Below are 9,600 nucleotides of genomic sequence, written 5' to 3'. Positions count from 1 at the left end.
TTTCATTCTCGTCCGATCGCTTTAGTGATTTCCCGATTGAGTACCTATGGCGCGATTTCGGCAGAACCACTTATAATCGGGTTTAGTCCTTTGTTAACGGCCCGCGTCACAGCTCGCTTCGCTCGGCGCAATCCATCTATTATGCTGCGGCCCGGGCGGGAGTATTTCCTCGCGTACCGGAAGGCACTGGTACTTAGGTCATAGGAAGAATTGGCCTACTACCCTATTCAGCGCTGACCGGGCGTGACGTCATACCCCCAGGACCGGTCGGACGGCCAGCTTAACAAGACAAGGGGATTAACCCCCCCCCCTCCTTGCTAACGGGAGTGCCGTCCCCTGGATCCGTAACAATATTATGACAATTCTTGTGATTATAATTATATTTCTGTCAATTTCTGTGATTATCATTATATTTCTGGCAATTTTTGTGATTATCATTATATTTCTGGAAATTTTTGTGAAACGACTTTTGAAAAAACTGTTATAGCTGGCTATGTCAATCTGCGCATGTTTATGGCACTCCCTTAGAACTTCATCCTAACAGATTTTGTTTTGTGAATTTTGTCCTGCATTGATGACCATCTTGGATTTTGTCCCAAACATGAAACTATTAACCTTCTTCTCCAAAATAACTAAACTGATCCCCATGAAATGTGGAAGTGAGCTTAATCAACCCTCGATGGCGATCAGTCAATGGGTACAGGGCAGATGAATGCGATGTGACAGCATATTCCACCAGGTGTGACATACAGCATCTTCAATCGAATCAATAACAGCAGCCATAACGCACCATCTTCCTCAAAAATTTCACAACGATAATGATTGACACTTGAAAGCTATGAATGGATGATGGATGGATGACGGAGAAAGTTTTTACTGAAGCGTTAATTGAACGAGGGAATAGTCCCTGTGCCTGCCCCTCTATTTCTTTCACCACTGCTCTTCCACTGCCCCTTACCCCTGAAAATAAATAAATTAACGGGCTGATTTACATTGATGGGTGTGGATGAAGCAGACACGATGGGCCAAATGGTCTTTCTTGTGTCCAAGTTCCTTGTATTTGCTTGTATTTTCTCGGCTTCCACATCTCTTGAGACTTGCTTGTGTGCATTCTCAAATTCTGCACATTCTTAAATTCACATTTTGTTCAAATTCAACAAAACATGTGTGTACGTACGAGATGCATGAGCAAAGTCCCTTTGGAGTATCCACGAAACAGCACCACATGATCCTACATGATTAAATGACAGCATTTGGGAATATTCCTGGAAGGTCATAAGAACCGGCGAATATATAATTTGCAGAAAAGCGTCCAATTACATCTGACTCGCAGATACACTACCGGTCAAAAGTTTTAGAACACCTCAATTTTTCCAGTTTTTATTGAAATTTAAGCAATTCAAGTCCAGTGATTGACCTGAAATGGTACAAAGGTAAGCAGTAAACGGCTCGAGGTTAAAAAAAAAGTTTAGGTTAGCAAAAACGGGAAAATAATGTAAATTGCACAGTTATATTGTAAAAAGAGGCCTTCTTCAGGGAACAAGTAATGGGTTAACAACTTACAGCTGTTCTGCAGCAATGTAAGTAAATTAAGCCTTGAAAGTTGATGCAAACAATTCCTACAGGTGTCCCAACCTCTGCTGATAACTTGATTACAAACCCCCTGTCTGTATAAAAGCAGTATTGGAACAGACTGTTATTACATCCTCTGAAGCATTATTTGGACAATATTGCACTGCAGGAAGTAGTATATTGGAAACTGGAGGAAACTCTGACAGGAAGAGGTCTGGCAGACCCAAAGCCACAACAGAATCAGAAAACAAGTTTCTGAGAGTCAACAGCTTGCGTGATAGGCGGCTCACAGGACAACAGCTTCAAGCACAGCTTAACACTGGTCGAAGTAAGCAAGTCTCAGTTTCAACTGTGAAGTGAAGACTTCGAGCTGCAGGTTTGACAGGTCGAGTGGCAGTAAGAAAGCCATTGCTAAGATGGCAAAATAAGAAAAAGAGGCTTGCCTGGGCCATGAAGCACCGCCAGTGGACTACCGAAGACTGGAAGAAGGTCTTATGGACCGATGAATCAAAATTTGAAATCTTTGGTTCATCACGCAGGGTTTTTGTATGCCATCGAGTAGGCGAAAGGATGGTTCCTCAGTGTGTGACACCAACTGTCAAACATAGAGGAGGAAACGTGATGGTCTGGGGCTCTTTTGCTGGATCAGAGTCAGCGACTTGCACAGAGTGACTGGCATCCTGAACCAAAAGGGCTACCACAGCATTTTGCAGCACCATGCAATACCCTCTGGTATATGCCGAGTTGGTCAGGGGTTCATGCTACAGCAAGATAATGACCCTAAACACACCTCCAGGCTATGTCAAAACTACCTTCGAGGAAAATAACAAGACGGTAGGCTTCAAATCATGGAATGGCCAGCACAGTCTCCAGACTTAAACCCCATCGAGCTGGTTTGTGATGAACTAGACAGAAGGGTGAAAGCAAAGCAACCTACAAGTGCAACACATTTGTGGGAACTTCTGCAACAGTGTTGGGAAGAACTTCCCGAACAATATTTGATTTCCAATGGAGAAAGAATGCCACGAGTGTGTTCGGCGGTTATATCTGTAAAAGGTGGCTACTTTGCTGAGTCAAAAATTTCAATTAAATTTTGTTAAACAAAATGATTCTATGATTTCTTTTTTATGTCCAATTTTTTATTTGTTCTATGCTTAATTTCAGAGTACAGTGAGACATTAAACTGCGTAAATTTCAATAAAAACTGGAAAAATTGAGGTGTTCTAAAACTTTTGACCGGTAGTGTTTGTACCCAAGAGATCGCGAAGTGCGCCCTTTTATATCAAATCCGAGAAGGTTTGCGTCCTGTGTGTCGTCAATGGGCGAACGCGTGTGCCCTGTGGGATTTGGACCTGGTTTCCCCTGCATCACGAAACACTAACAGGGGATCCCCAAGGGTCGATGTGTGTGATTGCCGTGACGCAATAAGTTTGACTTCATTAAATCACAGGAAATACTTTAATTTTTAAAATGCGACGTCACAATTGTCGAACAGCATGTGTGATGCAACCACGTCCAGTGGAGCAACTTTAATGGAGGGATGGATCTTGATAGATCAATTTCATCCTTTCGGTTACATGTAGGAGACTATTTTACCGTGACAACAACACACCATCGTTTTACATGCCGGGGGTGATAGGCCTACCTACATCAATGTGTCCGCCGTCCATCGGATGACGTTGAGGCGCAGGACCTGTCCTCCAGCGCAGACGGGGGTTGGTGGACGTTAAAAATCCCATGTCTTTCATGAAAAGTCGGCAAGTTATCGGCGGCACCCTGAACAAATTCCAAATTCATGGCCAAACTGCCGGAAAGGTAATGGCCTTCCACCCAGTATGACAATAACTAGTGACACGAAACTGCTTAATCAGCACCAACGCTCTGTAGAGTATGGTACATTGATGATTTTGATGATGATTTTCATAATGATTTTAATGATAATCATGATGCTTATTTTGTTGTTGATGATGCTGATTATTATGTTGATGATGATGATGTTGATGATGTTGATAATGATTCTAATGATAATCATGATGCTTATTTTGTTGTTGATGATGCTGATTATTATGTTGATGATGATGATGTTGATGTTGTTGATAATGATTCTAATGATAATCATGATGCTTATTTTGATGTTGATGCTGATTATTATGTTGATGATGATTTTGATGATGTTGATAATGATTTTAATGATAATCATGATGCTTATTTTGTTGTTGATGATGCTCATTATTATTTTGATGATGATGATGTTGATGATGTTGATAATGATTTTTATGATAATCATGATGCTTATTTTGATGTTGATGATGCTGATTATTATGCTGATGATGATGATTTTGATGATGTTGATAATGATTTTAATGATAATCATGATGCATGTTTTGATGTTGATGCTGATTATTATTATTATGATGATGATGATGTTGATAATGATTTTAATGATAATCATGATGCTTATTTTGATGTTGATGATGCTGATTATTATGCTGATGATGATGATTTTGATGATGTTGATAATGATTTTAATGATAATCATGATGCGTATTTTGATGTTTTTTTTTGTTTGTTTTTTTTTGTATACAAGATCGAGGCTCGTGAAAGAGCGAACATTAATCACACAGAAAGACAAACAGACACACAAAACAAATAACATCGGGAGCGGTAGACAAGATGGGGAGAGAGGGGGAAGGACACAAACACAACATTTGAGAGCAGGGACCGAGAGACATGGAGACATCGAGAGAACTGTGGGAGGGAGAGGGCTTTGGGGGGGAGGCATGGGAAGGGGGAGGGGGGTGGGAGAGGTATAAAACATATGGACACTGCCAAGACTTCCAGGAAAGAAGTTGGAATTTCAAACAAGGTGGATCTGGGGTGAATTAGTGGGGGTAGAAAAGATCAAGGTTTTGGATGGGGGAAGATAAGAGATGGTGGTGAACAGCTGTTTTGAAGACCTGGAGGGAGGAGTGTGATTGAAGTGAGTGTGGGAGTTTGTTCCAGAGGCGGGAGAAAAGAGGAATGAAAGAGTGAAGGTGAGCAGAGAGCCGAGATTTCGGCAGTTTAACCATCAGAGGGTGGCTGGCAGATCTTGTGCGACCTGTAGGAATATTTGGGGGACAGAGCACAGAGAGAGCTGGGGGAGCAAGGCCGGAGAGGAGTCGGTAGAAGAGAGAAAGACCACCTACCTGCCTGCGGTGAGTGAGTGAAAGGCCCTCAGAGATAGCTTCATCGCGGGAGATTCCAATGATTCTGAAAGCTTTGGATTCAACAGCGTGAAGCCGAGCCAGGTGTGAGGCAGGAGCACCAGCCCATAGGGGAGAACAGTATTCCATTGAGCTGCGGATGAAAGCCTTGTATTTGGTGAGGAGCTCAGGTGTGCCGAGGGAAGGACTTCGCACGACGGAGGATGCCCAGTCGGCGACTGGCTTTGGAGGCCAGCTTGGAAATGTGGTTTTCCCAAGAAAGATCATGGCAGATGGTGAGACCCAAAAGCTTGAGCGACAGAACTTCTTGGAGAGGATTGTTGAGAAAGTAGATGGGAGGGTTGTCCAGTCGATCTTTTCGGAGAGACATAGTAAGAGTGTGAGATTTGTCAGGATTGAAAGACATGTTCCACATGTTTGACCAGTCTGTGATTTTGTCCAGGTCTTCAGAGAGTGAGGAGGCTGCAGACTGCCGATCTGAGGGAAGAGGAATGGAGCGGCAGAGAGTGGAGTCATCAGCAAAGAGATACAGAGGATTTTCCAGAGAGTCGGAGAGATCATTGATAAAGACCAGAAAAAGCACAGGGCCCAGCACACTGCCTTGGGGAACTCCAGCCTGAACGGGAAGGGGAGATGAGAGAAATCCATTCAGGGCCACACGTTGACTACGACCAGAGAGGAAGTCCGCAAGCCATGCATGGAGATTTCCATGGATACCATAGGAGGAGAGTTTGGTGAGCAGAGCTGGGTGCCAGACCGTATCGAAGGCACGTGATATGTCAAGGGAGACAGCTCTGATTTCCTGTTTGGCATTGAGGACCTCCATCCATTGTTGAGACAGCAGAAGCAGCATGTCCAGAGTAGAGTGACCTGGTCTGAAACCAAATTGATGATCAGAGATCAAGCCATTGGAGAAGAGGAAAGATTTCATATCCGAAGCAATGATGGATTCCATGACTTTGCTGATAATTGGGAGCAGGCTGATTGGTCTGTAGTTGCAAGGAGCTGTTTTTGCACCTTTTTTGTGTAAAGCGGTAATGTTTGCTGATTTCCAGGATGCTGGCAGATGACCTTGAGCAAAAGATAGGGTGAAAAGAACAGAGAGAGGGTGAGATAGAGCGGCAGAGCAGGATTTTAGGACCCGTGGGCTGATGCCATCTGGTCCAGTTGCAGAATCAGAGTCGAGGTTTGACAAAAACTCCTCCACCTTGTCAGGAGAGAAGGTCACAGAGTCCAGGAGCAGTTTGGTTCGACTGGGAAAGGTGGGAACAGAGAGAGATGGGTTTGGGACTAAGGATTTTGAGGCAAACACAGAGTTGAGGCATTCGGCTTTGTCACGTGCGATGTCAACTGTGTGGCCATTTGAGGTAAGGGAGGGGATGGAGGGGGAACAAACACCAGAAAAGGATTTGACCAGACGCCACCAGGATTTGGAGGAAGGAGACAGGTTTGAGAGTTCATTCTTGAGTGAGGAGAGATAGTGCTTCCTGGCACTCCTGAGGGTAGACACACACTTGTTCCGAGCTTGGTGGAAGGAAATGAGATTTCCTTCAGTTGGATTAGCCTTCCAAGAGGCAAAGGCAAGTTGTTTCAGGGCAACTGCCTCACCACAAGATTCAGTGTACCATGGACGGGAGGAAGGGTAAGACAACTGAAGGCGAGATGGGATAAATCTGTGCATGAGAGATATCAGTTTGCTTTGGAAGAATTCCCAGGAAGAATTGATGTCAGAGGCAGTGGAGATGGGAGACCAATCCAGACGAATGATGGCTGCTTGAAGACCGTCCCAGTCGGCCTGAGTGAAATGCCAGACTCGTCGACGCTGAGGAGGCTCTCTGAGAATGGCCAGAGAGATGTCCACTTTGACAAGCACATGATCAGAAGAACCGATTGGAGCAGAAGAAGAGCAGCAGACATTAGCAGGGAAGTTAGTCATAACCAAGTGTAGAAGAGAAGATACTCCATTGGCTGAGATCCGGGTCGGGAAATTGACAGATTGTGTCAATCCCAGTGAGTCACAGAAGTCCTTTGCTGAGGTGCCATGACTGGTGAGAGAGGAACCCACACCCAACCAGGTGGCATGATGACAATTGAAGTCACCACATATGAGGAAGAGAGAGTTGGGATGAGTGGATAGAAGTTGGTCCATGTTGTCGGACAGTGAAATGTAGATGGAGTCATCACTGTTTGGGGGACGGTACAGAACACATATGAACAAAAGGTGGGAGCGGAGAGGAAGCCGTAGCCAGAGGTACTCCTGGGGGTGAAGAGGAGAGAGGGCAGTGCAAGGAGAGTGAGGAAGAGAGTTTTTGATAAAGATAGCCACCCCACCACCAGGCCGAGGCTCAGGTCTATCATACCGGAGGAGGGAGTAACCAGGAAGAGATATTAAGGAATCAATGTTGATGTTGATGCTGATTATTATTATTATGATGATGATGATGCATCAATGTTGATGCTGATTATTATTATTATGATGATGATGATGATGTTGATAATGATTTTAATGATAATAATGATGCTTATTTTGATGTTGATGATGCTGATTATTATGTTGATGATGATGATTTTGATGATGTTGATAATGGTTTTAATGATAATCATGATGCTTATTTTGAAGTTGATGATGCTGATTATTATGTTGATGATGATGATTTTGATGATGTTGATAATGATTTTAATGATAATCATGATGCTTATTTTGATGTTGATGCTGATTATTATATTGATGATGATTTTGATGATGTTGATATTGATTTTAATGATAATCATGATGTTTATTTTGATGTTGATGCTGATGATGCTGATGATGATGTTGATAATGATTTTAATGATAATAATGATGCTTATTTTGATGTTGATGATGCTGATTATTATGTTGATGATGATGATTTTGATGATGTTGCTAATGATTTTAATGATAATCATGATGCTAATTTTTATGTTGATTATGCTGATTATTTTGATGATGTTGATAATGATTTTGATGATAATCATGATGCTTATTTTGATGTTGATGATGATTATTATTTTAATGATTATTATTTTGATGATGATGATTATTTTGATGATGATGTTGATAATGATTTTGATGATAATCATGATGCTTATTTTGTTGTTGTTGATGATTATTATTTTAATGATTCTTATTTTGATGATGATTATTATTATTTTGATGATGATGATTATTTTGATGATATTGATAATGATTTTGATGATAATCATGATGCTTATTTTGATGTTGTTGATGATGATTATTTTAATGATTCTTATTTTGATGATTATTATTATTATTTTGATGATGATGTTGATAATGATTTTGATGATAATCATGATGCTTATTTTTATGCTGATGATGATTATTTTGATGTTGATTTTGATGATGCTGATAATGATTTTGATGATGATGATGACATTACCATCCATTTAAGCCGATATCGTTTATGAAGCGCTTCTCCAGGCATCTTTCTTTCACGATTCTTCATCAATAAACGGGTGGAAACATTTTCGTCCCTGTTGTGGGATCGATCGACGTTTCACATTGAGCCACGTACTTACTGATCAATTCTCCTACGGAAAATGTTATTATCACGTAACACCAAATGTCGCACAATTAAGGTTTTTAATCAAAGCAAAAAATATTGCTCGTAATGCCATGATATTTATATAAAGGCTCACATATCAAATTACATCCGAGGTGCGAGGCTTTAAAGTGTATGTAGTTATAAATGCGGAAAGTTGAACATAAGGTTCAAGATAAAAAGTAATAATAATAAAAAGTACTAAGAAGTTAATTAAGAAAAAATCAAGACCAAATTTTTCCTGAAAATGTCGTTCATCTCAAACACCTCTCGCTTTGCATGGGGAAAGAGATATCGCAGGAGGGAAACTTTACACTTCGATGAAATATTCACGCTCGTGTGTTTTTCCTTTACGTCTCGTACCGAGTTTCAAACGCACAAAAAACAACAACTCAACAACCATAATACAGTCTTTAAAAGTTGCTTCTCAATTATATATATATATATATATATATATATATATATATATATATATATATATATATATATATATATGTATATATATATATATAGGATGATTCTATATATATATATATATATATATATATATATATATATATATATATATATATATATATATATATATCTTATATATATATATATCTTATATATATATATCTTATATATATATATATATATATATATATATATATATATATATGGAAGTCTCATGGTGGGGTTGGTGGGATAGCCCGAGAAATCTGCACACTCTCCTTTGAGCCGTCTAGCCTGGGTTTGAATCCCGACGCAGCTATAAACTGCCACATTGGTGTATCACATGCAGGGCAACTGGGCAAGGCAACAATGTGTCCGCAGTCCATCGGATGGACGTTAAGCCAGAGGAACCGTTTGCCAGCGCTGGTCGTCGAACCTTAAAAAGATCACACGGTGTCTTTCACAAAGAGGAGGTGCGGAGTACCTGGCCGACTTTGAAATTGCTTCTCCAACTGTCAATTGTATCGAGTATGAAAACTGCCAGGAATTGAAGAACGCCTTCATCCTGCATTGCCTGAGAACAAGCTGATGATTATGATGATAATGCTGATGATTATGATTATGATGATAAAGATAATAATTACGATGATGAGAATATTGATGATGACGAGGATGATGATGATGATGATGATGATGATGATGATGATGATGTTGATAATGCTGGTGATGCAGATAATAGTGATGTTAGTGATGCTAGTGATAATAATGATGATAATGATAATACTGATGATGATGATAATGAGAAT

The sequence above is a fragment of the Myxine glutinosa genome, chromosome 6 (genome assembly GCF_964187855.1).
Source record: "Myxine glutinosa chromosome 6, kmMyxGlut1.1, whole genome shotgun sequence".
In the NCBI taxonomy this organism is placed as follows: Eukaryota; Metazoa; Chordata; class Myxini; order Myxiniformes; family Myxinidae; genus Myxine; species Myxine glutinosa.
The sequence above is the reverse complement of the archived record's forward strand: the minus strand, read 5'-3'. Positions refer to the sequence as shown.